General features: G+C 41.0%; 1 protein-coding gene across 2 annotated transcripts in view; it reads right to left on the reverse strand.

Annotated features, from left to right (window-relative positions):
* Positions 1-11902, reverse strand: part of LOC129815695 (eyes absent homolog 2-like) — a 59731-nt gene that overhangs the window by 33567 nt on the left and 14262 nt on the right. The window contains exon 2 of one of the 2 annotated variants that reach the window (XM_055869733.1): positions 6732-6802. The gene's annotated coding sequence lies outside the window, so the exon portion shown is untranslated. Of the gene's footprint in view, positions 1-6663; positions 6803-11902 lie in introns of both variants that reach the window. The other variant, XM_055869732.1, reaches the window with a different exon arrangement.

The raw sequence follows: 11902 nt of genomic DNA on the forward strand, positions 1-11902 counted from the left end.
TTCATGGGTCATTCAATAGCCACGCATGCTACCATTTATCCATCGCTCATTCAATAGCCAAGCATGCTACCATTTATTCATGGGTCATTCAATAGCCAAGCATGCTACCATTTATTCATGGGTCATTCAATAGCCACGCATGCTACCATTTATTCATGGGTCATTCAATAGCCACGCATGCTACCGTTTATTCATGGGTCATTCAATAGCCACGCATGCTACCATTTATCCATCGCTCATTCAATAGCCAAGCATACTACCATTTATTCATGGGTCATTCAATAGCCAAGCATGCTACCATTTATCCATCGCTCATTCAATAGCCAAGCATGCTACCATTTATTCATGGGTCATTCAATAGCCACGCATGCTACCATTTATCCATCGCTCATTCAATAGCCAAGCATGCTACCATTTATCCATCGCTCATTCAATAGCCAAGCATGCTACCATTTATTCATGGGTCATTCAATAGCCACGCATGCTACCATTTATTCATGGGTCATTCAATAGCCAAGCATGCTACCATTTATTCATGGGTCATTCAATAGCCAAGCATGCTACCATTTATTCATGGGTCATTCAATAGCAAAGCATGCTACCATTTATTCATGGTTCATTCAATAGCCAAGCATGCTACCATTTATCCATCGCTCATTCAATAGCCAAGCATGCTACCATTTATTCATGGGTCATTCAATAGCCACGCATGCTACCATTTATCCATCGCTCATTCAATAGCCAAGCATGCTACCATTTATTCATGGGTCATTCAATAGCCAAGCATGCTACCATTTATTCATGGGTCATTCAATAGCCACGCATGCTACCATTTATTCATGGGTCATTCAATAGCCACGCATGCTACCGTTTATTCATGGGTCATTCAATAGCCAAGCATGCTACCATTTATCCATCGCTAATTCAATAGCCAAGCATGCTACCATTTATTCATGGGTCATTCAATAGCCAAGCATGCTACCATGTATCCATCGCTCATTCAATAGCCAAGCATGCTACCATTTATTCATGGGTCATTCAATAGCCAAGCATGCTACCATTTATTCATGGGTCATTCAATAGCCACGCATGCTACCATTTATTCATGGGTCATTCAATAGCCACGCATGCTACCGTTTATTCATGGGTCATTCAATAGCCAAGCATGCTACCATTTATCCATCGCTAATTCAATAGCCAAGCATGCTACCATTTATTCATGGGTCATTCAATAGCCAAGCATGCTACCATGTATCCATCGCTCATTCAATAGCCACGCATGCTACCATTTATTCATGGGTCATTCAATAGCCAAGCATGCTACCATTTATTCATGGGTCATTCAATAGCCAAGCATGCTACCATTTATCCATCGCTCATTCAATAGCCAAGCATGCTACCATGTATCCATCGCTCATTCAATAGCCACGCATGCTACCATTTATTCATGGGTCATTCAATAGCCACGCATGCTACCATTTATCCATCGCTCATTCAATAGCCAAGCATGCTACCATTTATTCATGGGTCATTCAATAGCCAAGCATGCTACCATTTATTCATGGGTCATTCAATAGCCACGCATGCTACCATTTATTCATGGGTCATTCAATAGCCACGCATGCTACCGTTTATTCATGGGTCATTCAATAGCCAAGCAGGCTACCATTTATCCATCGCTAATTCAATAGCCAAGCATGCTACCATTTATTCATGGGTCATTCAATAGCCAAGCATGCTACCATGTATCCATCGCTCATTCAATAGCCACGCATGCTACCATTTATTCATGGGTCATTCAATAGCCAAGCATGCTACCATTTATTCATGGGTCATTCAATAGCCAAGCATGCTACCATTTATCCATCGCTCATTCAATAGCCAAGCATGCTACCATGTATCCATCGCTCATTCAATAGCCACGCATGCTACCATTTATTCATGGGTCATTCAATAGCCAAGCATGCTACCATTTATCCATCGCTCATTCAATAGCCAAGCATGCTACCATTTATCCATCGCTCATTCAATAGCCAAGCATGCTACCATTCATCCATCGCTCATTCAATAGCCAAGCATGCTACCATTTATCCATCGCTCATTCAATAGCCAAGCATGCTAACATTTATTCATGGGTCATTCAATAGCCACGCATGCTACCGTTTATTCATGGGTCATTCAATAGCCACGCATGCTACCATTTATCCATCGCTCATTCAATAGCCAAGCATGCTACCATTTATTCATGGGTCATTCAATAGCCAAGCATGCTACCATTTATTCATGGGTCATTCAATAGCCACGCATGCTACCATTTATTCATGGGTCATTCAATAGCCACGCATGCTACCGTTTATTCATGGGTCATTCAATAGCCACGCATGCTACCATTTATCCATCGCTCATTCAATAGCCAAGCATACTACCATTTATTCATGGGTCATTCAATAGCCAAGCATGCTACCATTTATCCATCGCTCATTCAATAGCCAAGCATGCTACCATTTATTCATGGGTCATTCAATAGCCACGCATGCTACCATTTATCCATCGCTCATTCAATAGCCAAGCATGCTACCATTTATCCATCGCTCATTCAATAGCCAAGCATGCTACCATTTATTCATGGGTCATTCAATAGCAAAGCATGCTACCATTTATTCATGGTTCATTCAATAGCCAAGCATGCTACCATTTATCCATCGCTCATTCAATAGCCAAGCATGCTACCATTTATTCATGGGTCATTCAATAGCCACGCATGCTACCATTTATCCATCGCTCATTCAATAGCCAAGCATGCTACCATTTATTCATGGGTCATTCAATAGCCAAGCATGCTACCATTTATTCATGGGTCATTCAATAGCCACGCATGCTACCATTTATTCATGGGTCATTCAATAGCCACGCATGCTACCGTTTATTCATGGGTCATTCAATAGCCACGCATGCTACCATTTATCCATCGCTCATTCAATAGCCAAGCATACTACCATTTATTCATGGGTCATTCAATAGCCAAGCATGCTACCATTTATCCATCGCTCATTCAATAGCCAAGCATGCTACCATTTATTCATGGGTCATTCAATAGCCACGCATGCTACCATTTATCCATCGCTCATTCAATAGCCAAGCATGCTACCATTTATCCATCGCTCATTCAATAGCCAAGCATGCTACCATTTATTCATGGGTCATTCAATAGCCACGCATGCTACCATTTATTCATGGGTCATTCAATAGCCAAGCATGCTACCATTTATTCATGGGTCATTCAATAGCCAAGCATGCTACCATTTATTCATGGGTCATTCAATAGCAAAGCATGCTACCATTTATTCATGGTTCATTCAATAGCCAAGCATGCTACCATTTATCCATCGCTCATTCAATAGCCAAGCATGCTACCATTTATTCATGGGTCATTCAATAGCCACGCATGCTACCATTTATCCATCGCTCATTCAATAGCCAAGCATGCTACCATTTATTCATGGGTCATTCAATAGCCAAGCATGCTACCATTTATTCATGGGTCATTCAATAGCCACGCATGCTACCATTTATTCATGGGTCATTCAATAGCCACGCATGCTACCGTTTATTCATGGGTCATTCAATAGCCACGCATGCTACCATTTATCCATCGCTCATTCAATAGCCAAGCATACTACCATTTATTCATGGGTCATTCAATAGCCAAGCATGCTACCATTTATCCATCGCTCATTCAATAGCCAAGCATGCTACCATTTATTCATGGGTCATTCAATAGCCACACATGCTACCATTTATCCATCGCTCATTCAATAGCCAAGCATGCTACCATTTATTCATGGGTCATTCAATAGCCAAGCATGCTACCATTTATTCATGGGTCATTCAATAGCCACGCATGCTACCATTTATTCATGGGTCATTCAATAGCAAAGCATGCTACCATTTATTCATGGTTCATTCAATAGCCAAGCATGCTACCATTTATCCATCGCTCATTCAATAGCCAAGCATGCTACCATTTATTCATGGGTCATTCAATAGCCAAGCATGCTACCATTTATTCATGGGTCATTCAATAGCCACGCATGCTACCATTTATTCATGGGTCATTCAATAGCCACGCATGCTACCATTTATTCATGGGTCATTCAATAGCCAAGCATGCTACCATTTATCCATCGCTCATTCAATAGCCAAGCATACTACCATTTATTCATGGGTCATTCAATAGCCAAGCATGCTACCATTTATCCATCGCTCATTCAATAGCCAAGCATGCTACCATTTATTCATGGGTCATTCAATAGCCACGCATGCTACCATTTATCCATCGCTCATTCAATAGCCAAGCATGCTACCATTTATCCATCGCTCATTCAATAGCCAAGCATGCTACCATTTATTCATGGGTCATTCAATAGCCACGCATGCTACCATTTATTCATGGGTCATTCAATAGCCAAGCATGCTACCATTTATTCATGGGTCATTCAATAGCCAAGCATGCTACCATTTATTCATGGGTCATTCAATAGCAAAGCATGCTACCATTTATTCATGGTTCATTCAATAGCCAAGCATGCTACCATTTATCCATCGCTCATTCAATAGCCAAGCATGCTACCATTTATTCATGGGTCATTCAATAGCCTAGCATGCTACCATTTATTCATGGGTCATTCAATAGCCACGCATGCTACCATTTATTCATGGGTCATTCAATAGCCAAGCATGCTACCATTTATTCATGGGTCATTCAATAGCCAAGCATGCTACCATTTATTCATGGGTCATTCAATAGCAAAGCATGCTACCATTTATTCATGGTTCATTCAATAGCCAAGCATGCTACCATTTATCCATCGCTCATTCAATAGCCAAGCATGCTACCATTTATTCATGGGTCATTCAATAGCCACGCATGCTACCATTTATCCATCGCTCATTCAATAGCCAAGCATGCTACCATTTATTCATGGTTCATTCAATAGCCAAGCATGCTACCATTTATCCATCGCTCATTCAATAGCCAAGCATGCTACCATTTATTCATGGGTCATTCAATAGCCAAGCATGCTACCATTTATTCATGGGTCATTCAATAGCCACGCATGCTACCATTTATTCATGGGTCATTCAATAGCCAAGCATGCTACCATTTATTCATGGGTCATTCAATAGCCAAGCATGCTACCATTTATTCATGGGTCATTCAATAGCAAAGCATGCTACCATTTATTCATGGTTCATTCAATAGCCAAGCATGCTACCATTTATCCATCGCTCATTCAATAGCCAAGCATGCTACCATTTATTCATGGGTCATTCAATAGCCACGCATGCTACCATTTATCCATCGCTCATTCAATAGCCAAGCATGCTACCATTTATTCATGGGTCATTCAATAGCCAAGCATGCTACCATTTATTCATGGGTCATTCAATAGCCACGCATGCTACCATTTATTCATGGGTCATTCAATAGCCACGCATGCTACCGTTTATTCATGGGTCATTCAATAGCCACGCATGCTACCATTTATCCATCGCTCATTCAATAGCCAAGCATACTACCATTTATTCATGGGTCATTCAATAGCCAAGCATGCTACCATTTATCCATCGCTCATTCAATAGCCAAGCATGCTACCATTTATTCATGGGTCATTCAATAGCCACGCATGCTACCATTTATCCATCGCTCATTCAATAGCCAAGCATGCTACCATTTATCCATCGCTCATTCAATAGCCAAGCATGCTACCATTTATTCATGGGTCATTCAATAGCCACGCATGCTACCATTTATTCATGGGTCATTCAATAGCCAAGCATGCTACCATTTATTCATGGGTCATTCAATAGCCAAGCATGCTACCATTTATTCATGGGTCATTCAATAGCAAAGCATGCTACCATTTATTCATGGTTCATTCAATAGCCAAGCATGCTACCATTTATCCATCGCTCATTCAATAGCCAAGCATGCTACCATTTATTCATGGGTCATTCAATAGCCAACCATGGTTGAAAGTAAATAGACTGGTAGCCTTGATAGTCTGTGACTGTCTGGATAGGCTACAGTATTGCTGTGCGATTGAAGTGAGACATCATGGCCTAGCCTATTTCATCTCAGAGCCTATACCAAAGCATGAGATAGAAACATAATTATCTATTGATAAATTAAATATTGAACAACAATTTGTCTTTTGCATAGAAGTGTGGGCTATAGCATTTACTTTTAAATTGTTTGAAAGGACAATCAATCTTTCAGAATGGGTGACCAATGTTTGTTACAGGCGTTATGCGTTTTTTGTTCAAAAAATATAAAAACATTCTGCCTTCACCTCTACAGAAATGTCATCAAATTTGCTTTTGCGATTTCTTTTAGTAACTATCATGGCCCAGTTCCAACATCTCTAAATCATACAGCAAATTATGACATTTTTATTACCATAAAATGTGGATGGAGGGTGTTTTAGGTAGGGTTTTAGCGCTCGTTTACGAGCCCACAAATATACTGTAGTATGGCTCTGATTTATCAATGAAAACATGCGTATATTTTGCGTGCAACAGTTTGATAAATCCCAATCATTTGCTGCGCACGGAAATCCTATAATGTCCACGTATTGAGAATTGAGTAAGACATTTACGAACGGTTGATAAATGAGACCCCTGTTGCTTCTTCAAAGGAAAATATATGTTGTAAATGTCTTCACTGTTACTTGACTCTGTGGAGAGAGTGTTTTCTTCCCTGGTAAGACACAGTCACTCAAGGTCCTCGCCGTCAGCTTTCCTGTGAAAACAATAGTGAATAAGCATTAGAAGTATATAGGGGATTGACAGATAGCAACATGCCTCGGGCACTGACTTGCTTGGAAGTTTGAACAGAACTCATATTTCGGTGAAAAGAGGGGGTGGATAATTAACCTACTCGGAATGTTAACAAAGTGATTTGGGTTTTGGAACGAATGGAGTTCCTGACAGACAGAGAGACAGACGGATGGACAGACAGACATGCTACAAGTTGAAGAAAGGTTTATATAAGAATGCACCATTAGTGATGCCACTGTCAAATGCCTGCTGTAGGTTCTTCTTCCTTGTCAGTCAGAATGGCTGTTTGTTAGTAAGAACTTGACAGATTCCATAGTTTCCCGGGAAAGCACTGAAGAATGCCCCACTTCTCTGCTTATCTCTCTCTCTCAGCACCTTTTTGGCACGCGTACTGTACTGCATCACATCACCATGACTTGGGAGAAGTAAACTAGGCCAAGTTAACCGCGTAATCACACAGAACAGAGTTGTTTGTGACCTAGAAGCACATGTAAACTAAGTCAACTCAGGCCTACTGTAACATTGATATGAAATGCCAATACACACAAAGCACCAATATATCCAGACTCAGTTCAGCAGAATGATGCATTGCAATTATTGCATAACCCTTAATATACATGTGCAATAAACTAAGACAATTAGACAAGCATTAAAATGGTGTCTAATAGATGAGAATGAGAGTCTGTGAGAGCTAAGGACAGACAGAGAATGAGAGAGAGGGCAGGGAGAAAGAGAGAGAGAGAGATAAAGAGAGTGATAGAGAAAAACAGAGAGAGAGATCAAGATAAATAGAAAGAGAGTGAGATAGAGAGATGGAGAGAGAGAGAAAAAGAAAGAGAGAAAGGAGGAAGTCAAAGGTCAGTGGGTCAGGGGTCACAAGGTCAATACCAACATTCATCATTCCAAACACAGGAAGCTGTCCCTGGAGTGTATCTCTTTCTACTCAGCAGACCCCAAGACCTACTGTTACTCCCGCTTTCTCTCTCCCCCCCCTCTCTCTATCTCTCTCCCTCTCTATCTTCCCCTCCCCTCTCCCTCTCTATCTCTCTCGCTCTCTCCCCCTCTCCCTCTCCCTCTCTATCTCTCTCCCCTCTCCCTCTCTCCCCCTCTCTCTCTCTCCCCCTCGCTATCTCTCTCGCTCCCCCTCTCCCTCTCTATCTCTCTCTCTGTCTTTTTATCTATCAATCGCTTTCTCTCTCTCCCCTCTCCATCTCTCTCGCTCTCTCTCTCTTTTTATCTATCGATCGCTTTCTCGCTCTCTTTTTACCTCTCTTTTCTCTATTTTATCTCTCTCTCTACCTCTTTCAGACTACTGTTCAATGAGAAGCTCAAAAGGGGACATAACCAAAACAAACCATATGCTGACCATGTACTCTATGTGTTTCTAACAACTGCTCAATCAAAACAAACAAAAAAAACAGACAGAGTCTCAAACAAAAGGAAACTCACTGCATATTAACTTGAACATGATCTCTTGTGGCTCAAGAAGATTGAATGACCTAACTTCAACATATGATGAAATGCTAATAACTTCATGACAGAGTAGATCCAATGTGTCTTCAGTCATTCTCCTGCATTTATCTGACATACTATGCGACTGTAAATATAACAGAACGCTGGTCACTTTTCCCCTCACGTTTCATACCTATTTTACAGTGGCTTAAAACGGGTTTATTTACATAGCAATTACATATGTTGACACATATCCATGTAGACACATACATTTGAAGTCAGAAGTTTACATACACCTAAGCCAAATACATTTAAACTCAGTTTTTTTTAAACTAATCCTAGTAAAAATTCCCTGTCTTAGGTCAGTTAGGATCACCACTTTATTTTAAGGATGTGAAATGTCAGAATAATAGAGGAAAAAATGATTAATTTCAGCTTTTATTTCTTTCATCACATTTCCAGTGGGTCAAAAGTTTACATACACTCAATTAATATTTGGTAGCATTGCCTTTAAATTGTTTAACTTGGGTCAAACATTGCGGGTAGCCTTCCACAAGCTTTCCACTGTAAGTTGGGTGAATTTTGGCCCATTCCTCCTGACAGAGCTGGTGTAACGGAGTCAGATTTGTAGGCCTCCTTGCTCGCACACACTTTTTCAGTTCTGCCCATACATTTTCTATAGGATTGAGGTCAGGGCTTTGTGATGGCCACTCCAATACCTTGACTTTTTTGTCTTTAAGCCATTTTGCCACAACTTTGGAAGTATGCTTGGGGTCATTGTCCATTGTCCACGTTGCTGTTGTTCTGGGATTGATTTGCACTTTTCGCACCAAAGTATGTTCATCTCTAGGAGACAGAACGTGTCTCCTTCCTGAGCGGTATGACGGCTGCGTGGTCCCATGGTGTTTATACTTGCATACTATTGTTTGTACAGATGAACGTGGTACCTTCAGGCATTTGGAAATTGCTCCCAAGGATGAGCCAGACTTGTGGAGGTCTACAATTTTTTTTATGAGGTCTTGGCTGATTTCTTTTGATTTTCCCATGATGTCAAGCAAAGAGGCACTGACTTTGAAGGTAGGCCTTGAAACACATCCACAGGTAAACCTCCGATTGACTCAACTGATGTCAATTAGCCTATCAGAAGCTTCTAAAGCCATGACCAAATTTTCTGGAATTTTCCAAGCTGTTTAAAGGCAACTTAGTCAACTTAGTGTATGTAAACTTCTGATCCACTGGTATTGTGATACAGTGAATTATAAGTGAAATAATCTGTCTGCAAACAATTGTTGGAAAAATTACTTGTGTCATGCACAAAGTAGATGTCCTAACCGACTTGCCAAAAGTATAGTTTGTTATCAAGAAATGTGTGGAGTGGTTGAAAAACTAGTTTTAATTGCTTCAACCTAAGTGTTTGTAAACTTCCGACTTCAACTGTATCCCAATTGGTACATAGGACTAAGAACTGTTCAACCGGTTTGTGGTCATTGAGTTAATAGACTTTCAATTGGTAAAGAAATTCAACACAATAGTGCTATTGTACTGACAAGTCCAGGAGCAAATTTAAGTTTGTTTGCAACTTTCAATATAAGTAAATAGTCCTGACAAGGCGATTGCTGTGCCAATTCAACGTCTTAGAAACACTAAATAATGTGTGAACCACTTCTCAGATTCACATGAGAATAAGTAACGATGAGAGAGAGTAAGGTTGAGAGTAAGGTTGACAGTAAGAGAGAGTAAGGTTGAGAGTAAGGTTGACAATAAGAGAGAGTAAGGTTGAGAGTAAGGTTGACAATAAGAGAGAGTAAGGTTGAGAGTATGGGAGAGGCAGGTTGACAGTAAGCGAGAGTAAGGTTGACAATAAGAGAGAGTAAGGTTGAGAGTAAGGGAGAGGCAGGTTGACAGTAAGGGAGAGTAAGGTTGATAGTAAGGTTGACAGTAAGAGAGAGTAAGGTTGAGAGTAAGGTTGACAGTAAGAGAGAGTACGGTTGACAGTAAGGGAGAGGAAGGTTGACAGTAAGGTTGAGAGTAAGAGAGAGAAAGGGAGAGTACGGTTGACAGTAAGGGAGAGGAAGGTTGAGAGTAAGGTTGACAATAAGAGAGAGTAAGGTTGAGAGTAAGGGAGAGGCAGGTTGACAGTAAGAGAGAGTAAGGTTGAGAGTAAGGGAGAGGCAGGTTGACAGTAAGAGAGAGTAAGGTTGAGAGTAAGGGAGAGTAAGGTTGAGCGTAAGGTTGACAGTAAGAGAGAGTACGGTTGACAGTAAAGGAGAGGAAGGTTGACAGTAAGGTTGAGAGTAAGAGAGAGAAAGGGAGAGTACGGTTGACAGTAAGGGAGAGGAAGGTTGACAGTAAGGTTGAGAGTAAGAGAGAGTAAGGGAGAGTAAGGTTGACAGAAGGTTAAGAGTAAGAGAGAGTAAAGTTGAGAGTAAGGTTGACAGTAAGGTTGAGAGTAACAGAGAGTAAAGTTGAGAGTAAGGTTGACAGTAAGGTTGAGAGTAAGAGAGAGTAAGGGAGAGTAAGGTTGACAGAAGGTTGAGAGTAAGAGAGAGTAAGGGAGAGTAAGGTTGACAGTAAGGTTGAGAGCAACAGAGAGTAAAGTTGAGAGTAAGGTTGACAGAAGGTTGAGAGTAAGAGAGAGTAAAGTTGAGAGTAAGTTTGACAGTAAGATTGAGAGTAAGAGAGAGTAAACTTGAGAGTAAGTTTGACAGTAAGATTGACAGTACGGTTGACAGTAAGGTTGAGAGTAATAGAGAGTAAAGTTGAGAATAAGCTTGACAGTAGGTTTGACAGTGAGGTTGACAGTAAGGTTGACAGTAGGTTTGACAATAAGGTTGACAGTAAGGCTGAGAGTAAAGTTGAGAGTACGGGTTCGTCATGGTTGAGGAAAAAAGGTAACAGCTCTTTCTATCCCTCTGATGTTGACAGTGTGCTCTGTGACTTAAGGGAACCTCAATCTGGTCATGCAGAACCCTACTGCTTGAACTGTGTCCTCAACACTGACATCAGACTGACAGAGACAGAGGAGAGACATGACAGATAGGCGCAAGATGGATATTAGCAACTGCAACAGAGAAAGAGAGGGGGATTGAGAGAAAGGGGGAGGGATGGAGGGATTGCGAGAAAGAAAGAGAGGGGAAAAGAGAAATCTTTTACTAGAACATTTGAAAGAGGATGAGAGTTACATCGGTTGTGAAGCCCAATATTCAACAGCAGACATGACAAACAAAAGTCTGTCTGTACATCCACAGAGGCTAAAGCTTTCCAAAATGAGTGGATTAGCCATAAAACCTGACTCGTGAGAATCCGGTCCTCTTATGTGTCAGTCACATGCCATTTCAATTAACAACAGTTCTTTTGACAGATACATTGCACATAATGATGAATCACATGTTATGGCAACTCCAGCTGATGCAGCCGACCTCCCAGCTTCTCCAAACACGGCGACGTGAGTCATTGCAGCACGGGCTGTTTTCATAGTAAATAATAGTATTCCTACTGTGGAGGGGCCAAAGGACTCTAAAAACCACTTATATTCCTGTGTTAATGACCGAAAGGGAAACATAAACACGGTCGGACATTAAAGGTGTCGGAGAGCCGGGGCGATGTATAG

The sequence above is a fragment of the Salvelinus fontinalis genome, chromosome 18 (assembly GCF_029448725.1).
Source record: "Salvelinus fontinalis isolate EN_2023a chromosome 18, ASM2944872v1, whole genome shotgun sequence".
Taxonomy (NCBI): domain Eukaryota; kingdom Metazoa; phylum Chordata; class Actinopteri; order Salmoniformes; family Salmonidae; genus Salvelinus; species Salvelinus fontinalis.